This window comes from Gavialis gangeticus, unplaced genomic scaffold (genome assembly GCF_001723915.1).
Source record: "Gavialis gangeticus isolate Ggan-Ray unplaced genomic scaffold, GavGan_comp1, whole genome shotgun sequence".
NCBI lineage: Eukaryota > Metazoa > Chordata > Crocodylia > Gavialidae > Gavialis > Gavialis gangeticus.
Window position 1 is genome coordinate 219,754 of NW_017729018.1, and position 11,349 is coordinate 231,102.

An 11,349-nucleotide genomic window follows, 5' to 3' on the forward strand; every position below is an offset into this window, starting at 1 on the left:
TTTTTTTTTTTTTTGTATCAGTAGATTTATAAAGTGAAGTTCGTAGGCTCGTCTGTGAAAGGTGTTTTGTAAACTTCCTTTGAGGATTAGAACTGAGAGATTGGAGAGAGAGTGGTTGTCTTGTGAGCCATGTGCACTTGCAGGTAATTGGGTATTCTTGTCTTTGATAGATTTTTGGTGTACATTCTGTTGGCGCTGGATTTAGGACCCAGCCCTTATGCCTTTGTCCCAGGTGAGCTCGACCCTTGGATCGACCACAGCACCTGCCAGTTGGTAATAGGTGAGTTTATTGATGCACAGTGGTAGGAAATAAAAGCAGTGCAGGCAAAGCAAATAGAGCATGCATTACCCGAATTCCCCGGTCTCAGAATATACACAAGGAGAGTGGTCCGTCCATCCAGTACATAAACGCCACCTTGAGGTCTTTTGCTTGGGTGTCCAACGTCAGCAGCCTGGGAGGTCGGGGGTTGATGCCAACTGTCTTCCCCTCTACTTTGTTTTGAAAACTTGGTATTCTTTCTTCTCCTGATGACTTCTGATGACTCTTGATCCGTGGCTGTCACTGGTTGGTCACATGGCATTGACAGCCAAAACCTCATTTTCAAAAACCTATCACGTGCCCACCTCTTAATTTGGGGCTTTACTGGTGTCCTCCTAATTTGGTCTGTCTCCCCAGAACCAGAAAGCTTAAGGTTTTTTGCCCTGGAGCCAGGCCTATCTATATTATGAAAATAAAATTTGGATGTTTTCAGTTACCCAGGTTGTGTGGCCTTGCTGTTTTCCTGACTGGGTTTGACACTCTGGTTCTGAAGGCTGGGAGACCTGTGAGACTTTGAGGCCAAGCTCTTTAGAAATATTTTAACCCTTGCTGCTATAACCATAATTCTAATACATCCTATAAGCCACTTTTCAAAAGCAAACCTTTTAAATACCATTTTCAAGCCAACCATTCATTCTGGTGTGGTGTTGTTTCTCCTACATATTTTCCATCTGAGCATTTAGTGCACTGGATGAGATATTTTACATTTCTGGAGGTGCATGTGTAAGGTCCAGGAATGGTGATGGTTCTGTTGTGGGGTGTCGTTATTGTGGGAGTGGTAGAGATGTGTTGGCAGGTTTTACATTTTTTGTCCCAACATGGTCTGGATCCATTCAGTGTGCTTTGGGCCATAGGAATTTTGCTTCTAGTGATGAGCTTGGCAAGGTTGGGTGCTTCTTTAAAGGCTAGGATGGGTGCTTCTGGAAAGATCTCTTTAAGAATTGGGTCTTCTAGTATGGGTTGCAGTTGTTTGAGGATTTTCCGTATAGGTTCCAGGGAAGGATGGTATATCATAACTAAGGGTGTATGGCTCATGGGGATTTTTTGTACTGCAGTAGTTCATGTGGTATCTGGGTGGCTCTTTCACAAGTGCAGTTTATCTCTCTGGAGGAGCATCCTTGCTGGGTGAAAGCCCTTTTGAGAATTGTGAGGTGATGATCGCAGGTATTCTCCTCGGTGCAAACTTGGTGGTATTGGAGGGCTTGGCTGTATATTACAGCTTTCTTGGTGTGTTCAGGGTGATTGCTGGTTCTGTGTACATATATGTATGTTGGTCCATGAGTTTCTGTAGAACCAGGTTTCTAATGTTTGTGACCAGTAAAGAGCCTGCAGTTCTTTCAAATGCTGAGACCGCGTGCAAGGAATGTATAGCACATGTCCTACATTGCAACTCTAATTGCCATAAGAACTTGCTCTTGCCCAAAGGTGCTAAGAAGAGAGGTTGGCTCTGAGTAGCTGCTAATGCACTGAATTGGAAGTTGTTGCTCAGTTTACCCCTGAAATGCAGTCTTTGAACATGCTGGTTGTAGTTCAGTAGTGTCACCCCAAGAATGTGGAAGAGTCTATTTGCTACTTCTGAATCCTTCTAGATTAAAAGTCTCTGTTGATACACGGTATGTTCACTAGTTATTGAAATCCAGTTTTGTGAGTCTTCCTTGCAGTAAGAATTGTGGTGGGAGAAGTAGTTTGATTCTTCATTTAAGAATCGGACTCCAATCCAGATGGGGCCTCACCAGTGCAGAATAGAGGGGAATAATCATTTCCCTTGTATTGCTGGCAACACTCCAACTAATGCAACCCAGAATACTGTTAGCCGTCTTCACAACAAGGGTGTGCTGTTAGTTCATATTCAGCTTCTTGTCCCCTGTAACTCGCAGGTCCTTTTCTGAAGAGCTGCTGCTTAGCCAGCCAGTCCCCAGCCTGTACTGGTGCATGGGATTGCTTTGTCTTAAGTGCAGGAATTTGGGCTGCTTCTTTATTGTAAGAAATCCCTCATGAGATTTGTTTTGGTCCAGTTCTCTAATTTGTTGAGATCTCTCTGAATCTTAGCCCCACCCTGCAGCGTATTTACTGTTCCCCACAGCGTGGTGTCATCTGCAAACTTGGTGAGGGTGCACTCCATCCTATCTTCCAGGTCATCGATAAAAATATTGGACAAAACCAGCCCCAAGACCGACTCCTGGGGCACTCCACTTGAGACCGGCTGTCAGCTAGACATCAAGCCATTCATTACTACACTCTGAACCTGATGATCCATCCAGGTTTCTACCCACCTTAGTCCATTCATCCAACCCATACTTCCTTAGCTTACTTGCGAGAATGCTGTGGGAAACAGTAGTGAGAGCCTTGCTGAAGTCAAGATGTAGCAATGTTAAGCTTGCCTTATCCCCCTGATAAAGTCTTGCTTGTTATTTGGTCATTTGCAACTGGTAAATTGTGCAACAAAGTTATCATGTCCACTGCACTCCCTGCATCCACAGAGCCAGTCATCTCATCAGAGAAGGGAATCAGGTTGGTCAGGCATGACTTGCTCCTGGTGAATCCATGCTGACCATTCCTGATTACCACCTCTTCCTCCAAGTGCTTAGAAATGGATTCTTTGAGGGCCTTTTCCATGATTTTTCCAGGGACTAAGGTGAGGCTGACTAGTTTGTATTTCCCTGGATCCTTCTTCCCTTTCGTAAAGATGGGCACTATATTTGCCCTTTTCTAGTCATCTGGGACCTCTCCTGATTTGCCATGAGTCTTCAAAGATGATGGCTGATGCTATTGCAGAGTCGCTGGCCAACTCCTTCAGCACCCTTGGGTGCATCATGTCTCGCCCCATGGAGTTGTATGCATCCAACTTCTAAATGGTTCCTAACCTGTTCTTTCCACAATGATTACACACCCCTTCCCCAAACTGTGCTGCCAGGTGCAGTAGTCTGGGAGCTGAACTTGCCTGTGAAGACTGAGGTGAAAAAGGCATTGAGGCTTCCCCCATTTAGTAAAGGACCCACTTTCCTCTTGTTGCTGACATACTTCTTCTTACCCTTTATATCGCTTGCTAGCTGCAACCCCAGTTGCACTTTGGCCTTTTGATTTCATGCTTGCATGTCTGAGCAAGACTCTTCTACTCAACCCTAGTTGTTTGTTCAAGTTTCCACTTCTTATAAGCTGCTTTTTTTGTGTGTTAGCTCACTGAAGAGTTCCCTGCCAAGCCAAGCTGGCCTTCTGCCATACTTGCTAGTCTTTTTGTGCATCAGGATGGCTTGTTCCTGTGCTCTCGGTAAGGCTTCTTTAAAATACAACAGCTCTCCTGGACTCCTCTGCCCTTCAGACTGGCCTCCCAGGGGATCCTGCCCATCACTTTCTTGAGCGAGTCAAAGGCTGCTTTTCTGAAGTCCAGGCCCTTACTCTGCTGCTTTCAGGATCCCGAGGAAAAGAAGGAAGGAACTCAATCATCTTGTGGTCGCTACTGCTCAATTTGCCATCCATTACTACATTCTCCACCAATTTTTCCCTGTTTGTGAGCAGCAGGTCAAGAGCATGGCCTTGAGTTGCCTTCTGCAGGACTTGCACCTGAAAGTTGTCCCCAGCACTCAAAACCCTTGTGGTTGGAGGTCCTAATATGTTGCTGTGATAGTGCTGTTCTCCAGGAGGTGATGCATTTTCGATGATGGGGGGGACACAACTGCCTGAGTTTTCACTGCTGTTTAAACCCCTGCTGCACTTTTCACAAGAGACTCATGTGCCAGCTGAATTCCAGCACAGTTAATTATGTTCTGTCCATTACTTTTCCCCTTCAGCTATTAACATACACTAGTTCTTCATTCCTTGTCCCACGCTGCTGGTATCTGATTCTATTAGTTTGCCACAGGGATGGAATAAACCCCAGAGCAATTACATGCCTCGTCCCAGATCTTGACAGAATGAGTGTCTTCTTCCTTTGCTCTCATTTAATGAGAGCATTACTTCCTCAGTCTTGCAGGGCTATTGCCTGACAATTCTTTATCCCTCTGGCAGCAGCTGATTCCTCTCAGATTATTACTAAATGGGAAGGCTGGTTTGACAAGAATCAGCCAGACCCATGGCTTCTGGCAGAAAGAGCCAGGAGGAAGTGTCTGCCCTTTGTTGGCTGCTTTTCCACCCGTCTGGATGCTTATGCCCTCTCTAACTGGCTGGGCATCCATCTGCTTATTTCTTTCATGCTCCATCTGCAGAGCTCCCCAGACTGGCTTCAACTTCCTCCTTTTGTTACTCAGTCATGCATTCACAATGAGCAGTTGGAAGCTGAGTTGGAGTGAGGACTGTGTCCTCTCCTGGTGTCTAAACAGAGCATCAGGCACCGTGACAACTCCAACTGAGTGTAAAGCTCTCTTCCCCCTCTCATCGTAGGTGGGCTGTTTTAAGTCAGCCTCAGCTAGTAGGGTTGGCATTTTAGCTTAGGCATAAGCTTCAGCTTAAAACCAGAAGTCCTGTCAAGCATCTGCTCCTGATGCTGTACCCATTGATGTGGCATTGTAGGAGGTGGTTCATGTAAGGTGTTGAGCTGGGGCACCTCTGGATCTAATGGCACAAACCTTTTCTGACTATGCTTGTGGGCCCAGCTCTATTATCCAAGCCTGCTGTTGGCTCCTTCGTCTCTCTAGGTGGCCCTGTCAGAGCTGTGCTGATCACGGCAGTAGCTGTCATCTAGAAGGCCCTGGGCTTTCTGATCTATTACAATAGCCCAGTGCTTCTGCATAGGCAATGGCATTGCTTTGGGTTCCTGCTGTGCTGTGACTCATGATGCCCAGAAAAAGCAGCATCCCAAAGCAATGATTCCAGTCATTGTCTCAGAGTCCAGTGCCGTGGCAGTGCCACCACGACAGGCTGTGGGCACAACCTCCTCTGGTCAGGCAGAGCACGGGAGCTGTCTCAAACCCTGTACAGCCCTCCTGTCACTGGAACAGATGGAAAGGTGCAATACAAGAACTGGCACTGCTGGCAGGACCTTGGGGTTACAGTTGGGTTGTTGGGTGTTGAAAATAGCAGATAAATGATGTGAGGATCGTGCTGCTGGAGTGACTGAAGGATCTTAATGGTTTGGAAGGAGACTGAGCATTATCTCTACTGGGTCAGAAGTGTCTCTTGGACACAGAGCTGCCCATGCCTGCCCACCTGAGTCCACTTGGGTGCTTCTCAGCCAGAAAATTTGCCACTGGGCCAACTCCAGGCTTCTCTCTAGCGCCTGGCATTAGGTCTGCTAGAGACCAAGGGATTGGGCACTGGGGACAAGCCCTGAACAACCCTTGTTCTAGCTCTGGAGCAGGACAAGAGCCTAAGGTCAGCAGACTGGCCCCAAGTTTCCAAGTGAACATTGCTGACATGATATAGACAGGCCCTAAAGGAGCACACCTTGGTTATTTCCAAAAACAAAAACCTGAGGCTGAGGCAAATATGATTGCTATCTGTAAAAACTTTACAGGGTAAACACCAGCGATGGAGAAGAGCTACGTAAGCTAAGGGACTGGCCCAAGAACAAATGGGGGTAAGCTGCGTCTGAACACATTTACGCTGGAAACTGGACGATTCCTACCCATCAAAGCAGTGGAGTCCTGGAGCAGCCTCCAGATAGGAGAAGCAGGGCAACAAAACCTACAGGCCAGATTCTGTTATCCCCATAAGGTGCATGAGTGGACTTAGGTGCCTGTGTGCGATTCTGTTACATTAGGCTCCAGTCCCTGCAACACTGTTAATAGGAAATGGTGGGAGGATCCTCCTCCTCACTACTTTTTGTGACTCAGCCTCTTAGGGGAAGATGATGGCACGTTACAGAAGGAATTGCATTAATGGCTTTTCAGACACTTGAACAAGGTGGACTAGAATTGTGTTGAGGTGCCTTAAGTCCACTTAGACACCCTCTAGGTGGAATAGGATGTGGCCCTATGTGGTTACAATGATGCTGCATACATTTATGAAAGGGACAATATGATGTTTGAGCCTAGTGACCCAGGAGGCCCTTTCCAGTCCTGTTCCTAAAATGAGAAATTACAAAAATTACCCTGAGAAGTGACTTTATTACCATCTTTTATTGTGTTGTTACATGGGAAAAGTAAAGAAATGGCTCTCAGTTTGAGCTGGGAAATATGAAAAGAATGTATCTGCAGAGCCTGAAATGTCTCTCTGATCAAGTGTTCATGTATTGTGACCCATCTTTCCCCAGTATCAGACAGAAAGCCCATAGCAGAACGCCTGTGCTCTGTTTTGAGATGGGAGCTGGGTGGTTGTTCTGTAGGTGCAAAGCTACATGCCACAGGGAGCTGCATTTTTTTTTTTTCTCTTAGCTAGCACAGCTCTGTAGGGGATGGCTGGGTAAGTGTCTCTGTTCCCACAGGGAATGTTCAGAGGTCTCAGAAGCAGGGTCTTGCATGTCCTCCCTTGCTGACTTGATGCCCAGGCTGGGTTTCCTTTGATTTGTGGTTAGAAAGGGGCTATTCTGAGCTTGCTGGGGTGGAGGAGAAGAGCTGCTTGCTCTCTCTGTATGGCACCTGCTTAGAGAAAAGTGATGGCTGTCTGGCCAACTGAGTTTCAGTAATCTGGGCCCTTAATTAGATTGTGTTCAACATCTTGGAGACAGAGCCTGTGAGACTGGGTTGACGACTGTCACACGGGGCGGGGAGGGTAATGCATTTAATTTATGGCTGCTTCTGTTTGTTTAATGTTATCCATTTCCCTTTCAAGTCTGAACCGCTGCCGGATGCACCGTCTGGCAAGCAAATTGGATTCGATTGCAATGGAATATTCTGTGCGGGAGGCTCATCTATAAATGATCCAATTTCAGCCCCTAGGAATAACTCTGTCAGTCTCCAGTTCTCCCCTCTTTGACTGACCTGAATACAAATCCTCCTTCCTGCTGCACTACACAGCAGCAACCAGTCTAGCCTGGCCACTGAGACAGAGGCTCAGTCCAGCTTCAGGCAGAATGAAGCCCACCCATATTCAGCCAGGCTCCTTTGGCCAGGCCATGCACAACCTCTGAATATCTGCTTCCACTAGGCTAGCAGGGCCAGGTTAGGGCTTGCTTAGGGCTGGAGTAATCTGGGCTACTGCTAGTCTCAGCAAGGGAATTCAGGCCACAGCATAAGTGGTTTGGGGCATGGTGAAGTTGGGTGGGGCAGTTCATACCCCTGAACTTCACCGTGGAGACAATGCTCTTACACTGCTTCTTCCAGCTGAACCCTAGATATCCACGGCGTAACTTACCCATCACCCAGAAAACACAATTACAGCCCCTGCTGGTGTTTTGCCTAATGTATTCTTGACTTTTGCAGCCCGTGTTCTTTTAGGAAAATTGTATTTAACATTTTTTGTTATTCTTTAAAAAAAACAAAAAACCAAAAAAAAAACCCCCCAAAAAACCCCCTGATGGTGCAGGAAGCACACTGAACTCAGATTTGAGCTAGAACCTCAGATCCATAGTATAGGCCTCTGCCTATATGGCTATGCAGTATCAAATAGCAGTAGCAGGCTATCCTCTATATGGACCAGCTGCCCAGGGGGAACGGGATGCACCCTTTGCTGCAGGTTTTGCAGCCATTTGCTGACAGCGGAGAATGTGTGGGACTCACGAGCAGTGGGCTTAAGTCCATGTTCTGGAGGGCAGTCCACTTCAGTGGTTATGAACCCTTTTCTGCCCTCGGTCTCATCCTGTCCTTCTCTGACCCTATCTTCTAGTCCTAGCTCCTACATTTTCTCTCCCTGTTCCAACACTTGTTCACGCCCCTGTTCCACTCTTGCCCATGCTCCCCTTTTTACTCCTATTTCTCTACACTTGGATCCTGCCTTTCCACCTGCTGTACCAGTTGTCCCTTGTCTCCCCAGCTTCTGTCCCTCTTATCCCATTACCCACTCATACTGTTTTCCTTCTGGCTCTTGCTCCCAATTCCTTTATCCCCAGGCACTCTGATTGCCTTCTACTTTCTGCCCTACTTATCACCTTATTGCATTCAAGTGCTCTTTTGTGCTGCCAGGTGGGATACCATTAAGGCCAAGCTAGGCTCCTGTCACTCAGTTCCTCTGTTGAAGGGAGAATTCTTTCACTCAAGACCCTGGCAGATGTTGTATTTGCCTTGTAATTAACACATTAGTCACATGCTAAATTATAACATACCACAGTTCAGAGAATTTATGATGGAACAAAATGGCATACCAGCCATGATGATACTCCATGTCTAATGTCTTTAAGTTGACCATGGGACACATCACCCAGACCCGGGGCTGCCCCTGCCAGTTGCTGGCAATTAGCTTATGGCATTGGACAGTGGGAACCTCCAGTGTCCTGTGCCTGATCCTGGGGAATGGGCAAGAGGCAGCTCCAGGGCTTGAACCAGACCCGGAGCTGCCCCCCCGGCTGATCCTGTGCAGGCAGCCCCAGGTCCAGGACCCAGGTCTGCCTCCTGCATTGCAGCGCAAAGCTTTGCATCTTCCTGTGCAAGGAGAGCCTATGAGCTCCTTGCACTTGGGGATATTTAAAGTTGCCCTGCCATGGTGTGGATAGCTGGAGGTTGGGGAGCTCTTGGTCCCAAGCTGCGTGCCCTGCAGTCTTGCAATTGGGATATGGGATTTTTTTTTCCTGATTTCCCCCAAATCGGGTGTTTTGCCAGACACATCTGGTATGGCAGGATGCATTGTTTCTGAGGTTGGGCACAGAACTCCTGGGATCCCATCGTGTGATTTATATAACATCTCCCAGCTGTGTTAGTGGACAACCAAATTGCAGGCCACAACTAAATTACTTGACTAAAGTGTCGGAGTACTGTTATCCCCTCTGGCTCCGTCCAGTGGATATTTGGTTCCCCAAGGGCAACTAGCGGCAGTGCACCTTGTGCCACCACTAGTTGTCCCTGGAGAATGCCTGTGCCACGTGCACTCTGGCATGCTGCAAGTTACCCTGGGGGTGGTAAGGGGCACTGGGCTGGCCCCAGCAGCCTTACTTGGGGTCCTGGGGGAGTCCCAGGGGCCTCCCGGGGCTGCAGCAGTGGCGATTCTGCTTCACAGAGCCTGGCTGGCAGCCACCGCACAGCTCTGGGTGGCTCAGCTCCGGTTTTGAGTAGCGTGAACTACCCCCATGTGCACCGCTCTGCTTTTTTCTCTGTTTTATTTGACTCCAGGAGTCAAACCCCTCTGTGCTGCTCCCTTACAGCGTGGAGAGCAACTGAACATGTAGTATGTGACACCGCAGATGTGTCTGCAGTGCGACACTTGTCAGGATGCGGCTTCTGGGTGCAAAAATACTCCAATATAGGAACAGGGAGCGTCTCTGGAGGGCAATCCTATTTCTAGAAAGGGGGTACTTTGATGCATTTATACATGTGCTCCAGGAGGTGGGGTAATTACCACACTCCAGAGTCTGGTCTGATGCACCATAATTACAGTGTACTGGAGCAGCCTTGATGTACGTGTATAGGTGCCCTTTGTACTCAGAGGGGTATAGAATTGCTTGTACCATTTAGTTGCGTAACGCAGGATTGGTTGCAAGCTGTGCTTTGGTTGTCCCAGTGACCGAATAGTGTTCTGCTCATAGGCCTTCAGGAAACTCAAAATTTGACTAAATTTGGATGAATGTTCACAGTAACAACAGTTCTGAAATTACTGAAATGAAAAATACAGACATTTTTGTTGGAACCAAAGCCTTTCTCTTTGAATTATTAAGCAATCCATTTGCAAGCACTGGAGAGATAACAAGATAACAAGGAAAACCTGACAGGTGCTTGACAAGAACAAATTGTGTCAAGCCAACCTGATTTGATTCCCTTGATAGGGCAGCTGTTCTAAGTGACAAGGAGATGTGATGTATCTTGTGGTTTGTAATGGTTTTGACACTGTCACTTTGTAATATTCTCATAAGCAAACTAGAGTAAGATGGTCTAGATGAGGGGTTGGTAACCTGCTGCCCATGTCTGAAGAGATTCTGTCCAGTCTGCCGAGGACAGTCCCACCATTACTATGTTTTGTGCAAGAACGCACCAAGTAGTGGTGGACTGTCTAACAACTACCTAGGATCCAGCTATGTTAATTCAGCTTAGTGGTACTGAAAGGTTGCCGATCCCTGGTCTAGATGACATCACCATGAGGTGAGGGCAGTATTCACTGAAAAAACACTTTGAAATATAGTTTTCAGTTTGACATCAAACCATTGTTAGAGGATTTCAAGCGAGGTCCTGTAGATCTGTTTCTAGCCAATATTTTCATTAATGACTTGGCAGTGTATTTATAAAATGACACAGAAGTTGGAGGGATTGCGAGCACTTTGGAGGGCAGGTTAGAATTCATGTGGTTTTTTTTGTTTTGTTATAAATCAACAAGCTCTGTAACTCAATTAAAACTAATGCAACATAGTAGACTTAGGAAGGAGAAACCAAACACACACCTACAAAATGGAGAACTGGCTAGATAGTGTAGTGCAGGAAAGGATATAGAGGTTGTCATCAGCTTATGTTCAGTTTGATGTGATACCGTCGCAGAAAAAAGGAAAAAGTAATTCTGGGTTATATTGACAGGGATGCTAGAAAGGGAGATAATTACCATATTTACTCGCATCTAATTTGACCCTGAACTTAAGATAACCCCTCCCCCAATAATTCAATTCTCTATATAGAAAACTTTTATAAATTTGTTTATAATGCTTCAGGTATAGAATCTAATTATTGGAGAGTTTTCTTAAATTTGTTGCCGCCCCCCCCCGATCTGCTACAGCAGGGAAAGCAGTGGCTGTGGGAAGGCAGTGGTCAGGCTGCCACTTTGCTCTCTGCCCCCCACCCCCAGCTTCTGCCCCTTCCTCCCACCTACTCCCCAGTCTCTGCTTCTTCCCCTCCCTTCTGCTGGCTGTCAGACACTGCTCAGGCTCTGTTCCCTCCGGGAGCACAGCACCTGGACGCGCAGCCCATGCTGGACCAGGCAACAGTGACAGTGCTGCTGCTTGACCAGGCAGGGAACAGTTTCCCTGTACTCTCTGCCCACGAGGGAATCCAGCTGGAGCTGGAGCCCAGCTGTGCCTAACTGTAAGG

At 47.2% G+C, this 11,349-nt stretch overlaps 1 protein-coding gene across 1 annotated transcript in view; it reads left to right on the top strand.

The window, feature by feature from the left end:
- Positions 1-182: 182 nt before the first annotated feature.
- Positions 183-11,349, top strand: part of CTXN1 (cortexin 1) — a 138,247-nt gene continuing 127,080 nt past the window's right edge. The window contains exon 1 of the mRNA XM_019513187.1: positions 183-280. The gene's annotated coding sequence lies outside the window, so the exon portion shown is untranslated. The remainder of the gene's footprint in view (positions 281-11,349) is intronic.